Raw genomic sequence first — 21,381 nt, 5'->3', positions numbered from 1 at the left:
AAAATAGTGAGATTTGTCAGATGGCAAACTTCTTCAAAGAGTTCATTCCTAAATTTTCTCATAAGGCTGCCCTACTGAATTTATTAAGGGAAAAGTGGCAAAAATTGAAGAGGGGTGATTCCCAGGAAGCAGTGTTTGCGACATAGAATGAATCCTTGAATGCAGCACCAATATTGGCTTTAACTGACTTTAAGAAACCCTTTATAATGCAGACAGATCCATAAATGTCAGGGCTATGGCTGTTTTACTCCAGGGAGACCATGGAGGATGACAGGCTATTGCTTGCACCTTAGACCCGTTCATGAGCTAGAGCATAAATATTTGGTCTATGAGATGGAGGCTCTTTGCCATCTTCTTCAGTCTAGAGAAGTTAAAGTATTATGAGTTTCAGATGGAAATGGACCGCCAAGAACTGAGTTGTTGTAAGGCAACCTTGGGAAACTCGGTGGATAGCCTGTTGACCTGCCAGGATTTTGGCTTTTGAATTCAAGGTGGTTAACATATATGGTACTGACAATCAGATAGCTGATCATTTAAGATGAATGTTTGTTGAGAAAACTGAAGAGGAGGACACCAGTATTCCCTCATCATGGATACAGCAACAACTCAGCTTTATACTTCATGAATGTCCAGGGATCCAAGAGTATCGGGAACAGAACACTGAGATAAAAGCTATCAAAAAATGACTAGAGAAAGGGGAGACAGTTAAGCTGTACCTATTAAAGGATAGGCTCTTTTGTTGTATGGCCCAGTAAATAAAAATGCTAAGATTGTCATCCTTCAACTGTTAATGACCTACATTTTTCGAGTATTTTCACACCTCACTGTGTGGAGTGTATCCGGGAATTTGTAAGACTTGAGAGAAAATTCATGATAAATCTATTTGAAAGAATATGGATGCAGAGATCAGGGACAGAGTCCAACTGTGTAAGACTTTTGCAACAAGTAAGGCTCCCCAAAACACTAAGATTGGTCTTCTTGCATCCAATGTCATGGATAATGCAGTAAGCTTTGTTTCTAAAGGCTGTCAGAGGTATTATATGGGAATGGGAATGGAAGATTGTTGCAATAGCCCCTGTGACACCAATCCTTCCTTCCTATTGACAGATTGAGTAGGAATCTTAGAGCTACTATCATTACTCATCATGGTCAGTAAGAACTGGTTAAGTCCCTGCATTGACTGATGGTGGCCACCAATATGGCTAAGCATTAGGTGCACAAGGCCACCCCAGCTGAATTGATTCCTATTTTTAAAGTAAATTCTTCATTGACTAATTTGGGCTTGATTAATGATTTGTTATCAGATAAAGTAGTTCAGGTGGAGTTGATTGACAATTGGAAGCTCACTACAGACAACATTCTTAGAGCTCATGTCCAGGAGACTAAACAGTATGACATAGGAAGAATTGAAACAATTTTAAGATGGGTCATCTGGTCATAATGAAGATTTTTAGTGTCATTAGTAAGGTGGCTGATAAGGTCATTAGTAAATTTTTGTTGATGTTCTTGGGCTTTTACAGATTTTGAAGTTTTTAACTTCAGTTATTTTATTTGTGCTGGACCCCACTTCAGGGGAGCAAAACATGGTCCCTCTTTCTCAAGTCAAGCTGGTTCACAAGCAAATGAAGTAAGCAGTAAGGAATGTGGGATATTTATGTTTTTTACTGTACCTTTTTGATTGTTCTGCTTATGCCTGATCCAGAAATTTCTTTTGTGTATCATTGTATAGCAGTGAGAGTGTTTAGGTATAGTTTTGTTTTTAGACTTTCTCTTTTAGTTCTAATAATCTCTTATTTTTGTGGCAATCCTTTAGGGGCTTCAAATATATGCTGTTGATCAGAATCTTATAATACTCCATATTCAGCAGTGCCAACTTATAAAAAATATTGGGGGGAGGGGGGGCATACTGGGGGTCTTGCCCTAGGAAATTTTCTAAATTTTAGATGAAAAATAGTCAGTTTTAAAGTTTTTTAAGCATTTAGGAGTCATATGATCAAGATTAGAACCCCAAAAACTGGACTCTCAATAACTTCAAACTCCAGGAAACTTGACAAGCCTGACATATTTTTTGGCTTTGAAAAAAGAAACAAAACATAAACATGCATTGTATTTTCATAAAAAGCTAATTTAATTTACAATAATAATCATGCTTATAGACTATTACAGAGCAGTAAATGTATAGCTCAGAAAAGACTGAAATTATATTTAAATAAATCCTGAACTATCATTAAAAAAAATAAAACATAAAATATTGCTGTTGCACAGTAATAGCACTTTGATTAATAAGTGAAATAGCTAATTTACAATTACTTTGAATAAGGCTTAGTGTTCATCCAATAAAAACAATATCTCAAATTTAATACTTTAATACAGTTAATAAAGTAAATACAGTATGCCTATTACTTTCAGCCAAATAGCAGGTTTTAATTGAGTCTTACACCCTAAAAATATTTAAGTATTTCAAAATAACTAAAACAATACTATAGTAATATAGTAATATGGTACTCAACTAGTACTAATATTCTGAAACTGAAAATTTAACATTATGTATGTATTTAATTCTCTATTTTATAAAGTTTAATATTCCTCTAAATGCCATTATTAGGGCTCAGAGTGTCCTTACAAAGGTGCAAATGTCAACTGTCTGTCTGGATTACTGAATATGTAATCATTGATGACTGGTCAGATATCCAATTCATACAAAACATCTCGGTGGGCATGAAGGGCAGCCAAGATGTTCAATTGCTTCTTTCCCATTGTTGATCGGAGACAGACTTCAGACATATAAGGGCACTAAATGACCATTCTGCTGTTACTGTCATGATTGGAACTACTTGGAGAAGCTTAATGCACTTCACTACTTCATGTAACATTTCTCCAACTGCAGGCTCTTGCCTAATGTACTTTCTTACATCACACATATTTTTTAGGACCAGTTGTTTTTTATTAGTGATAGTGGCTAACATATTCAAGTATAAGTGCAATCTCCCAATGTCTAGGTCATTTTTGAAAAACTCAGTTGATTTTCCCAAATTTGTTTCACCTCTGTTTACTAAAAGCAAGAACTCTTGTTCAACTTTAAGATGGCGGCATGTATACAAGTTGTAGAAAATTGCTCCATAAACTACGAGTTTTTATCGTCAGTGAAGTGGCACTTGTGTGGTGAAAAAGTGAAAACCGGTGTTAGAACGTGTCCAGTAAAACATATATGGTATCATTCAAGCTGCTTTGCGAAAGTAAATCGCAATAATGTATTTTCGTGCGACTGTAATCATCCATGTAATGGCTGAGAAGCTGCCACAGAGATGTGTAACTCTGAACTCGAACTAAATGAGAAAAATGAAGTATTCAAAGACTTAAAAGCAGCATGAGAAAAATGAAGTATTCAAATACTTAAAAGCGACTAGAAAGTACATTAAATTATTAGAAAACATGATTCAGCTTCTTACTGAACCCACTGAAACATCAGTACTTACGCCAAAAACATCGTACTCTGCCAGCAACACAGAAAATGAGGTAAATATTTACTCTGATAGCCATGGATGCAGTCTTGCGGAAATTCTCAATAATAATCGTGACTTAAAAGCCTACAGTTGCATAAAACCAGGCGCTCCGATGCAGGAAATTATGAAGAACATCATAAAAGACAACAAAAAAAGCACAAATTGTTATATTTTATTAATTGGAGGTGCCAATGATGTGTACAGGAATGAGTTACTGAATGCTGTGTGCAGCTTAAGGACATTTCTGGAGGATACTAAGAAGCAGAACGTGATTGTCACTAGCATTCCTTGTAGACATGACCTTATCCCCACTTCATGTGTAAACGCTGAAATTAGGTAAGCCAACTCACAATTTCAGGAAATATACAAAATGTATCCAAACACAAACTTTCTTTGTATAGATTTCTTAAGAGAGACTGCTTCATGAGACATGGGATGCATCTGAACAAAAAGGGCAAAAAACTTTTGTGTGGGAAAATCAGTGAAATGTTAGAGAGACTGAACAAACATGTGACAGCATGTCTTTACCATTAGCTCCAACAGTTTTAAAGCAAGCACCAACAGAAGTATTGCCACAAAAAATGTTAAAAGCATCAGAAACAATCACAGCAACAACAACAACAAAAGCAGCATCAGCAGCTACATCAACAGTAGAGCCACCTCTGGTACCAGTAGCGGCAACAGAATCAATGGTTGCTCGACCAACTCCACCAAAAGTAGTAAAAACATCAAGAACAGCTACACTAACAACAACAAATGCAGTAACAGTTCCATCAACTACAGAGCCAGCCCTAATACCAGCAGGAAAATCAAAAGCAACAGAACCATCATTAGCAACAGCAGAACCATCCACGATAGCAGCAGAATCAACTCCAACATTAGCAGAACCAGTACTGTCAACTAAAAAAACTTCAGACAGCAGACAGAAGCCAGTGCCTCCATCCCACCTAAATTATTTTTTAGTGGAAACCAGAAAGAGAAGGAAGCCCACAAGAGAAACAGAGATAAGACCTTATTTAAGTCGGTAAAGCAGAGAAATATACAACAAGGTATTTACAACTTTAAAATAATCCACCAGAGTGTACAGGGCTTGAGCAATAAATATGAACAATTAGACGTGTTTGTAAATGAAACTATGCCTGATGTGCTTGGTATTAGTGAACACTGGCTATCTGATGCCAAATTAGAACTTTTTAAACCTGGTACTAGCTAATTAGTTTTGTAGATCTACTATCAGAGGTGGGGGTGTGTCAATGTATGTAAAAAGCACATTTGATTTTAATTCTGTAAATGTAAGTAAATATTCATTAGAAGGAACAATTTAATTACATGCAGCACATACAAAGGACCAAATGATGAAATTTATGTTATATGTTTATACAGACCGCCAGGTGGAAACTTCGAAGTTTTCTTAGCAAAGTTTTGTTAAGATAGAGAATGTTTTTATATCACACCTGAACAAGTTAGTAATTATAGGAGACTTCAACACAAATGTATTAGCAGATAAGTTACACACTAGACAATTCAAGAATACTCTGCTTGAATATAATGTAAGATACCTGACAAACACTTCAACCAGGGAGACTGAAACATGCCAGTCTGCAATAGATAACATAATCGCTGGTATTTGTCTTTCCGATCTTACATCTTCTGTTTTTATAAGTGCTTTGTCAGACCACCATGCAGTAGAACTAAATGCATACATAAAAAAAGGTTCCTACACACAGTTTCTATAGTTATATTAGGATGAATACAGACCAAAATATAACTCATTTGAATAATATGCTAAGTAATGTGGATTGGAACAGTGTTCTAACGACACTTCATAGTTACAGCAAATTCTCAAGTGAACTATTCTACATTCTTAACCAAGCCTGTCCATTAATAAAAAAGAGAATTCAATCACACTCTGTAACCTGAAACTGGATATCAAGTTCAGTCACTGAGGCTAGAGAAAAACTAAGGTGGTATGAGTATGCTATGTTAAATGACTTCAGCAATAAAAAATTAAAAGAAGAGTTCAAAAAGTATCAGAAATACTATGTAGACCTCCTAATTATGGAAAAACAGAAACATTTTGTAAGTGTCATTCAGAGCTCAAATAATATCTGCAAAATATCATGGTCACTAGTAAATATAGAAATAGGTAAATCTGAGAAACATACAGCTGAAAATCACTTGCTGATAAACGGACAACAGAAACTGATCAGAATAAGATAGCAGATCTATTTAACAATTACTTTGCCTCTATTGGCACCAGCATAAACAATCAGCTTAAAAATCATAAATACAAATTCAGAGGAATGCCAGTGTCAGGAAGGAACTTTTTGATGCCAACAAGTAAAGAAGAAATAATTAAAATAGTGAGTAGCTTAAAGAATGGATATGATGGTCTTAGTCTGGACACTCTTAAGAAATCTATACATAAAATTGAATCACCTTTATCAACAGTTATCAACTGTCATATGGAAGATGGTCTATTTCCATATGAGTTGAAAATTGCTCGAGTTGTGCCTATTTTTTAAAAAAGGAAACAGGAATCTAGTAGAAAACTTTCAACCCATTTCTGTTCTTCCAATAATATCCAAAATCTTTGAGAAAGTAATATACACAAGAATCTGGAACTTCCTGGAATGTAAAAAAGTGATTTCTAAGGGGAAGTATGGGTTTGTCAAGGGGTCGTCCACCATTACAGCAGCATCCAACTTAATCAAAGGTGTCACTCAAGCAATAGATAATAAAGAACATGTATGTGGCATCTTTCTGGACTTACAAAAAGCATTTGACTGGGTTGATATGACCATATTGCTGAACAAACTGTGAAACTATGGCATTCAAGGCACAGCCCATAATCTGATGAGGTCTTACGTGACAAATAGGAAGCAGTTTGTGTCTATTAGCACTACCGAGGGAGCATACAAATCAAACACGACTGACATAAATTTTGGTATTCCACAGGGGTCAATATTAGGACCACTTCTTTTTATTATTTATGTTAATGATATTCAGTCCATAACAAACCATGCAACAGCTACCTTATATGCAGATGGTACCACATTAATATGCTGCAATCCAAGCTATTCGCAGCTCGAAGTGGAATCCAATACTGCAGCAGGCTTAATTCTGCAGTATTTTAATGAAAACAAACTAAAATTAAACACAAATAAATCTGTCTATATTGAATTCGATCTTGGGAGGCAAAAAACTCATAAAAACCAAATCTTGGCATGATACTTGATGCAGAGTTAAACTGGTCTGATCATGTGAATGATATTTGCAAAAAGCTAAGTACTACCATATATGTCCTAAGAAAACTGACACCTTTTTGTAACATCACCACTCTGAGGCAAATATATTTTGCACTGTTTGAATTCCATCTAAGCTATGGGATAGAGGTATGGGGATCCAGCAGTAAAGAAAACATGAAAAGTGTACTTATCTTACAAAATAAGGCACTTAGAATTATGGGGAATAAATGTGCCAGGGAGTTCTGCAGAAATTTGTTTAAAGAATTTAAAATACTAACTGATCATAACCTGTATGTGCTGAAGATAATCATTATGGCACTAAACAGTAACAAAACACTTAATAAAGAAATACACAATCACAACACTAGAGGTAGAGAGAGACCCCACATCATCTCTCATAGAACAACACTTTATGAGAAAAGCACTCACTATGCAGGCATAAAACTACTGAATTGCTTCCATCCTAATATCTCCAAATTGCCCATTACAAAACTAAAAACAAAATTAAAATTATGGCTCCTAAACAATCCTGTATATTCAATAGACGAGTTTCTAGATTTAGTAAACTCGTATGATGGAAGACCATCTATATAAAAATATATGTAATCTCAAATCTTAGACTGTGTCACAAACTAAATATTTGAATGTCAGATATGAATACTATGTCACAAACTGTAGATTCCTTAATCTAAGTATGGCAATAACAATTTTTTATGTATAGTCCATATATGTAACTCTGTTCTCTCAACTAAATTTAGAAAAAGTTGTGTAGATAAAAATGCCAGCGAATAATATGTAACCTTAGTAAGTAAGGCTCTGACTTATCCAGAAGATTGTAACAAAATAAACCTTTTTTTGTAATCAGTGGATCAAAATAAATAAATAAATAAACTGCAGTGACCTGTGTGAGTCCAGTTGAAGCAAACCACTCAGTAATGCAAGGTTGCACCATTTCACAAACTTCAATGTAAATTGCTTTGCAGTATTCCTTTGGGGTTTTGAAAGTGTGTGGTGCACTGGCTTCATTGTTTTCATACTTCTTTGGTATACTTCAATTCCGAGGAAGCAAAGGATCATCAACTTTTTAAGGTTTTTCTTCTAAACACAATTCCCAAATTGTTCAAAGCTATCATGCCTTCCATTCAGTATTCAAATCAAGCCCTCATTTTTTTCCCAGGTCAGCAACATTTAGATGGGGGCATTGAATTTTTTCATTGACATCCTCAACTGGGTTCATTGCATGGCAATAAAGATGTAAAGAGAAATAAGTCTTGAATTGTAACATTGATTCAAAGTACATAGCCTGCTCATTTGTAACTTCCCTCTGTTTTGTCCTCTGCAAAAAATGTTTCAAAAAACTCTAGAAGTTCTTCAAAGTTTTTCAATATTCTCAAGATACTAGAAGCTTGCATAGTCCAGCAGGTTGCGCAAAGGGGTCATAGACCAGCTTGGTCATTGGCACTCACAGTGTATGCTTCTGAAAAGCCTCATCCTTTTGTTGAATTCCCTTACGGTATTTATTAAGTCATAAGCCATAATATCCCTCATAGATGTAAGATGGAGGAGACTGTCTACAACTGCCAAGTCTAAACTGTGAGCAGTGCAGCGCACATAACGTGCTTTTGGTTGTATATCCAAAATTAACTTTTTCTGGTCCTTAGAACTCACCTCACATATTTGAGGCACCACCGTAGCACTGTCTCCTTAAGTTATCCATTGACAAATGAAGATGAGCAAAAACATCTTTTAAAATACTAAACAGAGTTTGTGATTCAGTTTTGGGGGTCTTATATAAGCCAATAAAGTCTTCATTGATGATTAAGGAATCATCGACTGTATGAATACAAAATGACACTTGTTCGTGAATCAAAGACTTACTTGTTTCATCAACCATAACAGAAAAATGTTCAGTCTTCTTGACTGAAGCCAATATCTTTCTCAACACAGACTTTCTTAGTGGATCAATGATCTTGTTTTAAATATTGTGGAACATCCATTTATACCCCAAACACCCTATCCAATCTTTAAACTCAAGTATGTCATTCGTTTGGAGTTCCAACAATTGAAAAGAATTTGAGTTCTCATCTATGTGCCCTCTAATTGCTAATCCTTGTCACCATAGAAATTGCATGGTAGTAAAAATTGTTTCCAGAACTAACCAGTCTTTCTTCATATCACTATCTAACTGTTCATTCAATTGGGAGGCCACACTTTGGTTAGTGATAGAATTTAGTTTCAGAACATCTTCTTTATGCATGAACATATTTTCATGAAGACTGAATTTTTCCAAAGCCTTTTTCCAGTTAGGAAACCCTACACAAGTAAATGCATCTTCTTTTTTTGAAGAAAATTGTAATAGATTTTTAGCATCTGCTGCATTGCAGGTTTTTGGGTAGATGCTTCATATTCTAGCCAAGTATATTTGATTAAACAAGACTTCTGAAATGATCTTCCCTTACTGGATTGTCCAGGTTTTGGCTGTGAATGGTTCCCACCTGAAGACAACAAAGCAGTTGATGACACAATAATTGTTGGAGGTTGACTTGTAGTATCATCAACTTCCAAGCTGGCATTTTTGGTAACAAATTTATCCATTGCAAACTTAATTCACAATACACTAAGAGACTAAAGTAAATGAATAAAATGTAGTCATATATAATAGTCCACTAAAGTCGGAACACTAAACACATGTGCAGCATGCACTGAACAAACCTATCCGCACTGAATGACTGTGACAGCAGGGTGGGCCCTATATAGCCGTAAAGTCTTGAAGCAGCAAGGTGATGCAAGATGGAGGGTTCTAGGCACTTCTACTCCAGTCCTCCAGTCCTTTTGATGTTGCCATGGCCGCAGCCCTGGTCCACCAGCACCAGACTTTACCTGAAGGTTCGCACACTGGGACAAATTCTAAGTGTGCCCGCAGCATCGTAACACTATCAAGATTTACACCACTCATTTTCAGTTAACCTGCTTACTGCACTAATAATTATTTGTTTTAACTCATCACTGAATGTATTTTAAAAGGTAAGTATCATCAAATAAGGAAAATAAAAAATTCCAACATAATTTTGTGATTTTACAAAGCATATTATAACTAATAATTTTCTTAAACTATTGAAGCAGGGGGGGGGGGGGGGGGGGGCTCCCGCTGCAAGTGAAAGTGAGGTGAAATAACAATACTAATAGTATGAATATATACAATACATCATTTGTTTCTATTAAAAAATTCGTCAATGGAGTAGAAGGAGTTAGCCACTAGTAAGTTTTTCAGGCTCCTTTTAAACTGATCCTTATTTGTAACTAAATTTTTATGTTTGCCAGCAAATTATTGAAGATGAGTGTTCCTGAGTTGTGGACCCCTTTCTGAACTAAAGTAAGTGCTTTTAAGTCTTTGTGCAGATCATTTTTGTTCCTGGTATTGTATGTATGAACTGAGCTGTTTGTTGGAAAAAGAGATATATTATTTAGGACAAATTTCATTAAGGAGGTTCTTTGAAGAGGTTTCTACAGGACGTCCATGAATTTACTCCACAAATAATATGTATTACATGCTTTTGGACTCTGAAAAGACTTGAAGAGTTACCCCAAAATATTATACCATATGACATTATGGAATGAAAGTAGGCAAAGTATGCAAACTTTTTTTATTTTTATGTCACGTATGTCTGCTAACACTCGAATTGCAAATACATATATGTTAAGGTGTTTCTGCAGTTCCATGGTGTGCTCCACCCAACTGAATTTATTATCAAGTTGTAATCCTAGGAATTTAAGACTGTCAACCTCTTCTATCTGGTCTTCTTCATACTTATGCATATGCTGGGTGGAAACCTCTTACAGGTTCTGAATAGTGAGTCTTTTCAAAGTTTAATGTCAGTTAGTTGGCTTTAAACCATTCATTAATATCCATGAAAATATCATTAGCAGATCTTTCTAGAACTACACTCGACATACTATTTATTGCAATACTTGTGTCATCTGCAAACAAAACAAACTCTGCTTCTGGCAGTTTAACTGATGAGAGATCATTAATGTACACAAGAAAAAGCAATAGCCCTAAGATGGATCCTTGTGAGACACCACATGTAATTTCTTCCCATTCTGATGATGACTGATGACTTAATTCACTAGTCTCTTGCACTGACATGCTTTGTTTCCTGTTAGCGAGGTATGACTTGAACCAGTTCGCAGCACTGCCCATGACACCACAGGATTCTAATTTATTTGAAAGGATGTTGTGGTTCACACAATCAAACGCCTTTGACAAATCACAGAAAATACTTGCTGCATGTAATTTGTTATTTAATGAATTAAGTACATTTTCACTGTAGGTGTAAATAGCCTTCTCGCTATGAGAACCCTTCAGAAATCCAAACTGTGTTCTTGATAATATGTTATTTGTGGTCAGATGGTTGAGAAGCTGCCTGTACATTACTTTTTCTAAAATTTTTGAGAATGCTGGCAAAAGTGAAATTGGTCTGTAGTTTGATGGTATCTCTTTATCCCCTTTCTTGAATAGAGGCTTAACATCTGCATATTTTAGCCAGTCAGGAAATGTCCCAGTTATAACTGACTGGTTACACAAGTAACTTAGAATTTTACTAGACTCACAAGATCATGCCTTAATTAACCTTGTTGATATTTCATAGTAACCACTAGAATGCTCTGTTTTTAAAGATTTTATTATGGAAGTTATTTCTTTCGGTGAAGTGAGTGACATATTGATGTACCTGAAGCTATTTGTAAAGGCTAGTCTCAGATATTCAAGGGCATTATTTACTGATCCTGACAATCCCATTCCAACAGTAACAGATATAAAGTACTTGTTAAGGGGATACGGAATCACCTATCCCCGCAATGTTAATATATGCCTACTATAGGGAACATTTTCTCACAAACTACTGGAGACAGAGAGGTAAAAATTTTACTGTATGTGCATTCATATGTTACAACAATACTGAAACAACAGTTTATTGTCAAAGTATTTTCTTACAGAGATATTGTACATTTATTTTTAAGTAAATTTTTTCCATCGCTTTTTACTAGACTATCACCCCTAAGTCTTTTGTAAATCAAGTAATTAAAAAATCGTTGTTTCAGTATGTAATAGGGACCTATGTCACTACGTCATAAAAATTTCAGACTTCTAGGTTGACCAGTACCTGAGATAATGTTCCTAGATGAAGTAAAAAGTAAACTTACGGGAAACGGAGAAAGAAGATTAAAACATTCCTGATCCGTAGCTAATACCCCCTTCACAGTCTTCATAATCATCTTCAAGTCTTCTTTTGGCACCCCTCTGCACCTGTCTTGCTTTTTTCACTAATGTCTTGATTATATTATCAGCATGCCTTAGTCTGTGCTGATCTAAAAAGAACATAGCACGTACCGTACGGGAACCAACACACATACCCAACTTTTGAAGGACCTGGCATTTAGTTATATTTCCAAGATTGAAGGTTGCCACAGCATCATACACACCAAAATGTAGTGTATTAATTCCGACAAACACTGTTTTTGGGAGACGATGCCATATCACACTATTCAAGCACTCGTTGGGGTTCTGCGTTTTTCCGTGAAGACATTTCATCAGAAGACTTCTGTCAGCCAGATCTCTGAAAATGGGCTTTATTTCTGCCATGATGGCTGATGGTAGACTGTGGTGGTGAATGTATTTCTCTCCTGTTGTTAGTCCCCTATTGTATTTACACCAGCTGTTTTCACCTTTGGGGCACAAACCATGTTGTGGATGCTCATCCGTGGATGCGGTGTGGAAATATAAAGCCCATATAGCTCTCCTCATTTCTTCAAGATTGCCTGTATTTTGCCTGATTGCAAGGCCATAGCAGTTCTGAATGTGGTCTATTATGGAATCAGTCAATCTTCCTCTGCCATCCAAGGTTTTCCCATCATCTAGTTTTTTCCCTTTCATAACTGATTTTAACCTTCTCAGCCTGGCACCCATTCTCTTCTGCACATGTCCTATACATTCAAGTTTGCTTATATTTACACTGTTCCCATATGGTTTGCTTTCCAAAACTTCTTTGAATGCTTTAGAGTCACCATCTCCCAGATATTTGACATAGCGAACATTATACCACTGTGAAGAGCGCAATACCCGATCTCACAAATATATAAAAATAAAATAGTTATAATTGTAGTAGAGCTATGTATGATACGTCATTTTAAAGAGGAAACATGGCAGAATATAATACGCCAATAAAAAAAAATTCGATTTTTTAACCCAAAATCCGATTCCGTATCCCCTTAAATAGATTTGCCACACTATGCCCATTGGCTACTAATGTGTCATCTACCCTTAATGCTATTTGCTCCTGTTCCTATCTTGTTCTACCAGTCTCCTCTTTCACTATATCCCATATTGTTTTTATTTTGTTCCTTGACATTGCTATCTTCTGCTCATAGTGCATTTGTTTAGATGTCTGAATTACTTTTTAATATTTTACAGTATTCCTTGTATTTAGCTAAATCATCAGCATTGGAGCTATTCTTGGTCGACAGATACATTTTCCTTTTTGTCTTACAGGAAATCTTTATTCCTTGTGTAATCCATGGTTTTATTAGAGATTTCTATTTAATTTGAGTAAATTTTAGAGGAAAACAGTATGTGATGTTTCCTCACATTCTGAATGGAGTTCCATTACATGTGGAGTGCCTTAGGGCTCAATTCTTGGGCCACTATTATTCTTGATTTTTGTAACTGATCTACCATCATGTACAAGCCTGCCGTGTAAATTTACATTATTTGCTGATGATACCACAATTTTTAAGAGCAGTAGAACAGATAGTAATCTTGAGGAATCCATTAATTACATACCCTCAGATGTGGTTAATTGGTTCAAGGTTAATGGTCTCGTTAAATTCCAGTAAGACAAGCTTTATTCAGCTCTGTACAAAATCAGAAAAAGAGAGAGACAAATGTGACATGTGGTAATCAGCCAATAGAAAGAATGGAAACAAATGTTCTTGGAGTGCACATTGAGAAAAAAATGAACTGGTCTTTGCATATTACAGGTCTCTTTAAGAGGCTTAGTTCTGCTTTGTGTGCTTTACAGGTTGTCACTACATTTGTTGAACCTAACACTGCAAAAGTAGCATACTATGGCTATTTTCATTCACTCATTGAATACAGCATTATTTTTTGGGACAACCAGCCATTAGCAAGGAAAGTGTGCACTGCTCCAAAGCAAGCTTTAGTAAGAGTTATATGTGGATCGGTGCCCAAGAGACTCATGTAGAAATAGCTTTCAAAAACTTAAAATATATACAACTACATGCTAATATATTTTTTCCTCTCAAGTTTTTTGTCTATAAAACATATAGATATTTCAACCAAACAGTAATTATCATGAGTATAACACACAGAGGAAGAATGACATACACAGTGAGCATAGAAATTTGAGCATGGTGCAAAAGGGTGTCAACCACACTGGAACAAAACTCTTCAGTGCTCTTCCTCCTGAAACAAAGGCAGAGTTTCATAACAACAGTAAGTTTAAGAAAGCACTAAAAATACTTGTGCTAGAAAAAGCTTTTTACAGCTAGATGAATTTTTAAATAAATAAATTGCAAAATTATAATATTATATAATACAAGTTGACATAATGCCACTAAGAATGTTATTTAACTTGAGCTCAGTACCTGTTTGTTTTCTCTATCTGTTTTCCATGGTGCTTTAATGATTCTAAGAAATTATGTATCGTCTTTCTTTTGTATTGCTGCTCAAAGAATTTACTGTATAAATTTTTATATAATTACATACTCAATTGTCTGTATATACTATAATATTATTATATTGTATTTGTAAAAACATGTTGTTTTCATGTCCTTGTGAACCCAAGACAGTTGGGTCACTTTTTTTGTAGACTTGTTCTGTGTGTGACAGTTTAAAGAATTATGGGAAGACGCCAAAGGATGAACATTTGTTAATTACTATGGATGGTGATTGGGCAAATTCTGGAATTATTTTCTTCAGGACTCTGCAGGACATGTCATGGATATTTGCCTGCCCTGAATGTTTATATGAATTCAATAGTTTTACAATATCCTTAGGGTGCATTTCATTTCAGTTTTTAGTTGGGCTAGAATGTACATTTTATGTATGAGCTGTAGGACCTAAGTTTGAGTCCAACATTCAATTACAGTATTTTTCACTATCCCAATAAAGTACTGATTGAAGGCATCAGCACTACATGAATTTGAGTTGGAGGTAGCCTTCTTCCTGTGTTCATTTACCAGATTCCAAGCTGATTTACATGGGTTGTGAGCCTGTTTAATGAACCTGTCATTGTATTACTTTTTGCATCCTCCACTCTCATTTTGTAAATACCCTTTGCTACAATGAAGCAGCTCTTTACTTGGAGCATCTAAAGCTGTCCCTTTCTGGTCCTTGAATGTTATGACTAAGCATTTTAATTTATGTAGATCAGGTGTAACCACATCTTCTCTCCAACAGGTTTTTCCCTTCATTGTGATTTGCCTTCAGGATTCCTCATGGGGAGTATTGGAAACATACCACTGATTCTTAAGATTTGGAACAGATATTCAGATGAGTCACTGGCTGCCATTTCTGCCATTTTTGGCTGCCAGATTGTACCAAATAGTGATGATTTCAGGTCATTTAGTCTTTCTTATTTTGTAATCCTTCTGCTGAATGTGTAACTTGAGTACCAAGTGCGTGGTTTAAATTTATTCTTGGTCTTCATATTGAGTTCCATTTGTAATGTGCTGTGATGTGCTATCACTGGTTCAGTTACAATGGTATTATAATCCAATGCACTGAAGTTTGATAACTGTATCTAGACAGGCATCACTGCTTTTTGGGAGTTGGTTTGCTATAAACAGCCTGTAGCTTTCATTAAGCTCATAAAGACCCTCTCTTTAGCACTTCCATCACTTATATGTATGCTGAAATCGCCACACAATGCAATTTTACACTTAAGGCATGTCAGGTAACATAAACATTCCTCCAGCTGTGTAATAAAATTTTCAAAGTTACCATCTGGTGAATGGTATATGGAGATAACAATGAGATCAACACTTTTTAAAACTATTGTGGCCAGTTCAAGATCCAGTACTCTACTTTTTTATATCAATTTCTTTTACACTAAGATTTTTGTTTGCGTACACTGACATTCCACCATGAGTTGTAGTGGTTTGATATCATGCAGTCACCATGTCCAAGTATTCAACAGATCTGTAAGAGTCACCTTCTGCATCAGTCAATGAATGCTCACAGATAAACAAAACATCTGGTTTCACTTCTTTTACAAAGAATTATTAAATGTCCACCTTAGTTCTTAAATACTGCATAACAAAAGGCATGTTAGTGCCAGTACTAGTATGCTTCTGTATGATAATCCAAAGCTCTGACTGCCAATTGCAGACTATATTTTAGTGGAGCACTGGTGAATTTCCAAAATAAAAAACATTTTATTACATATTCTTGGCCCTTATAGCAGTGTTCATTAGTTTGTACTGTAAATGGAAGTTGACACCAATCTTGAATTCATAGGTCAGATAGGAATGAAATAAGGCAAAACATGCATTTAAAAAGATCATTTTGCAGATATGGCTTCTCAATTTGTATACTACTCAGGAGTGTCTGTTGCATAGTTTGGTGCTATGAGTATCACATGTAAAACTTTGGTAAACATGAAACCTGATAACTTTGACTAACTTATTGTTTCATTGCATTGAAAATGAACAGTATGTCTTCAATTTTTGTATCGTTTACCTGCAGTGCATTTGCCTTAAACCATGTACTGCGTATGTCTACTATTGTTGCTGCACTAAGCTGTAGTTCATCCAGGCAGCTATCTTGTGCAATTGGTGTCATATCATTTGCACAGATCATTTTTTCAATTCAATACTGTGAGCAGATCATTCATATATATAATTTAAAAAAAAAAGTTTCAATAACTGAGCCCTGATGCAGTCTGCTATGGTGTAAACGATCTTATTCTTGACTGTCTATACACACATGCACAAGCAAGCGTGCACACACACACACACACACACACACACACACACACACACACACACACAGTGCTTCCTTTCACTGCTGTAAGCCAAGGGCATTCTCTCTCATTCCATTGTGGTGTAGCTTTTTAATTAGTGTGTCATGGAAGACTGTGTCAAAGGCTTTATTCGAGTCATGTAGCATTGCAGAGCTGTCTTATTCTCATAGCATTTATATACTTTTACTATAATGCTTTCAACTGATTCAACAGCAGAGAGGTAAATGCATACTGATAGAAGGAATTACAGGAGTTGCTGCAATAAATCTGTAATGGGCTGGTGAAAATATAGCAATAATGGGTGTGTATAGGCCACCTAGGCATGTATGGATGTATTTTTCAAAAATCTATCTGACTTGCTGATATATGGACTGTATATTTTCTGGGTTAAATGGCCATGTAAACCCTCTAATAACAGGGGATATAAATATAGACTTATTAACCAATAATGCCAACAGCAAAAAGCTACACCTCCTACTCAATGAATTCAGTCTGACCCCACTTATCCATGAGTTAACTCGAAAGATTGGCAATAACAAAATGTGTCTTGGTAACATAATAACAAACTTGACCCATTTTGCCTACAGTAAATCTGTTCTCAAACTAGCCATTTCTGATCACCATGCAGCAAAACTTCAATTGGAGGCAAATGAGGTGCCCTTTGTCACTAAAAAGAAACTATATATAAGCACAAAAACTATGTGTAATGATAATGATAACATCAATAGGCTGAGCTGCATGTTAGCACACATACCATGGTTTGAGAATGACAGCTTTTCCTATGACAGCTTTTCTGCTGACTTCTATTACTGTTTTGATGCCACATGCCCAGTTGTAGCCACAGAAGTTAAACAAACTAAAAATTAAAACAAAAGTATCTGGATAAATAATGATGTCATTGAAACAAGGGAAAATTTAAAATTATTTCATAGTGCAATGTTGAATAATAGACAAAATCACAAACTAAAGGAGGCCTTCAAAACTTATCAAGAATACTATAAAGATTTATTAATACAGACCAGGAGCAACTATGTTACAAACAACTTGTTACTGCTGGCGTCTGAGAAGTGATAAACAATTTTAGAACAGGCAGAGACAAATTTTGTGTGGGCTTTATTATTGACCACAATGGGATGCTACTAAAAGATCAACTTGAAATTGCAAATATATTCAATGAACATTTTTCTTCAGTAGGGGAAGCTATCAGTGACAAACATAACACCATAGAGCATAATTTTAAAAGCAGTCCATCTGAAATAGCATATATCTAGCCACCACAAACTGCAAAGAAATAATTACCATAGTTCTCTCTCTAAAATCTTCCAGTTCTGCAGTGCATGATGGACTCAGTATTAATGTGTTAAAAGTGTGGAAACAAAATGTCTCTGTACCTCTGTCTATAGCAGTAAATAATGTAATAGAATTAGGTGACTTCCCAGACAGGCTAAAAATATCTCAGGTAACACCAATCTTTAAAAAGGAAACAAACTCAAAATTCAATACTACAGACCAATCTCAACTACTTCCCATCTTTTCCAAAATAGTTGAAAAAGTCATATACAGCAGAATTAACAACTTTCTCCATGTGAATGACCTAATGTTTGGAAATAAAGATGGATTCTTAAAATGTAAATAAACAAACACAGCAGCTGCTCAGTTAATTGAAGAGATAATAAGTGGCATCGTGAACAAGCATACCTTGATCTTGAGAAAGCTCTTGGCTGTATGAAGGCCACAATCCTATTAGAAAAGCTATGGAACATTGGTATCAGAGGCACTGCTCATGACCCAATAAAATCATACATGAGTAGCTGAAAGCAGATTGTACTGCTTAAAACTGGAAGTGGTGTTCACAAATCCAAAATCACTAATATAAAATGTGGAGTGCCCCAGAGCTCAGTACTGGGTCCTCTTTTTTTTTCATTTATGTAATGCCATAAGATATTGCACTCAAAGTTCCAAAATAATTCTGAATGTGGATGATACATCCATTGTGTGTAAAAAGGAATCGTTTAACAAACTAGAGACCCACTCTAACAATGTGACAAATGAAACTGTTCAGTACTTTAGTTAAAGCCACTTAAATGTAAGCTGTAGTAAAACATCTCTCATGCAGTTTAACAACAGTAGTTTTAATGTTGAAATTAGACTATACATAGGCTAACAACATAATCACATCTTCCCAATACGGACTTCGGAAAAATAGGTCCACCACACATGCCCTGTATGCATTTCTAGAAAACTGCTCAAGTTTTGTTGACCATAAACAACCTGCTGTCAGTATATTTCTTGATCACTCCAAGGCCTTCAACATGGTCAACCACAAGCTGCTGCTTATGAAACTCCATTAAGTATGGGATTACAGGTGTAGCCCACAATTGGTTCCATAGCTACCTTAGTCAAAGAAAGCAATATGTAGAAATAAGAAAATCAGAGACATTCACGCACTGCAGGTCAGATATACTACATACAATAAATGGCGTACCTCAGGGATTGTCTTTGGCCCTGTTCTTTTCATTTTGTTCACAAATGATCTCCCAGAACACATACCAAATGCCAGCTCCTTTCTGTATGCAGACGACACAAATATCCTGATAACCAGTAGAGGTGACACATTGCAAGATGCAGTTAATGAAACTACTTGTCATTTACAATCATGGTTTGAAGCAGATAGACTACTCATAAATCCTCAAAAAACTGTAAGTATGAACTTCCGTACTAGACAAAATCTAACCCCCTTCAATGCACTTCTAGATACCAGCAAAGATGACATTATGAACAGGCAGGACACCAAATTTCTTGGACTTACCATCAGTAACACACTAAATTGGAAACCACATATTGAGGCATTGTCACAAAAGCTTAGTAAAACCTGCTATCTATTATGATCATTAAAAGACGCAGCCAGTGTAGATGCCTTGAAGCTGGTGTACCATGCCCTGTTTGAGTCTCTCTTGAGCTATGGCCTAATCTTCTGGGGAAAGAGCTCTGATTCTCTCACAATTTTCAAGTTACAAAAACAAGTAGTAAGAATAATGAAATGTAAAAAAAATAACTGACCACTGTAAACCACTATTTCAACAGCTAAAAATCCTGCCACTGCCATGCCTCTATATATTGGAACTAGCTTGTTTTACAGTACAGCACTTGGACGCCCTCGACAGAAATGCAGGCCACCACACACATGACACCAGAAACAAAACACAGTTACAAATTATAGCCCACAACACAAAATTATATGCAAATGGGGTTAAATGTATGGGCATTAAAGTATACAACCAGCTCCCAACAGACATAAAAACAAGCAAAAACCCAAAAATAATGAGAATTAAACTAAAGGAATTGCTACTAAATCACTGTTTCTGTTCTGTACATGAATATCTTGAAACAAAATTTTAATTACTTGCAATAAGCTGTTTATTCAGTTGCAGATGTTTCTACTTAGTAAGATAATTTAATTATTTTATCTTATCAATATTCTGTCTGTATCTCATATATATATTCTGCTATGTGCAGTATGCACCACCATCATCTCTCATCACACACCACCTTTTTTATATTTTTTCTATATATCCTATATGTATTCTGCTATGTGAGTTATGTTCCACTACTGTCATCTCTTGTCATATATCATCTTAACATAATTTTTCAAATTGACTTGTCCTATATCACGATGTGCTTTGCTGTACAAATTGTATGATCTACAGGACCAATAATAAATGAAATCAAATGGAAATTAGAAAAAAAGAGTATAGCGTAAAATTCCTCAATTTAACAATTCAAAACAATCTAAAATGTACACGTGTTGGCACTCTAGCATGTAAGGTGTCTAAGAAAATATTTATAATTAACATAATTAGCAAGTTCTGCAAAGACACTGTTGTCCTAAAGACTGCATATAATGTTTTATTTTCCTCTGACCTGAATTACAGAATAGAAATTTGAAGAACAACAACCACAGCAAATCTAAATAAGTATTTTACTTTTCCTATATGGGCTATAAGAATCATCTGTGGAGCAAAAAATGCTGCCAGAAACTGGTGTACTTACTGTAGTAAACATGTACATTCCAAAAGCCATATTACTTGTTAAAAGGCTGCAGCCCAACATTTGTTCCAATTGGTAACAGTACAATACTAGAAGTAAAGAAACATTTTACATCAGCAGCCACAGAACAGCACTTGAGGATCCACAATATGTAAGTTTAAAGTTAGCTAATGCACTACCCACTAAAGTTATGACCCTACCCACAAATGAAGCTTAAATTTCAGCTAAAGAAATTCCTGTTACAAAATCCATTTTACACATTAGAAGAATACCATACTTACACACAAAATAAGAAGTGCTTCAAAAATATATATAAATAGTTTTAAGTTAACCATTTTATTTATAATTTAATCATTTTGTTAATCAATGATATATTCAGAAGAATGTATTGTTGTGCTATGTATTAAGAATTGTTACCTGTTCTTATACATGTGCAATGAATCATTCAATGGTGAAAAAATTACTATTATTATTATTGTTGTTGTTATTGTTATTATTATATGTCAGACCAAAACCTACCATGCAGAAATGAGTAAGTTATAG

This window comes from Schistocerca nitens, chromosome 9, assembly GCF_023898315.1.
Source record: "Schistocerca nitens isolate TAMUIC-IGC-003100 chromosome 9, iqSchNite1.1, whole genome shotgun sequence".
Taxonomy (NCBI): domain Eukaryota; kingdom Metazoa; phylum Arthropoda; class Insecta; order Orthoptera; family Acrididae; genus Schistocerca; species Schistocerca nitens.
Note: the sequence above shows the minus strand (reverse complement) of the source record.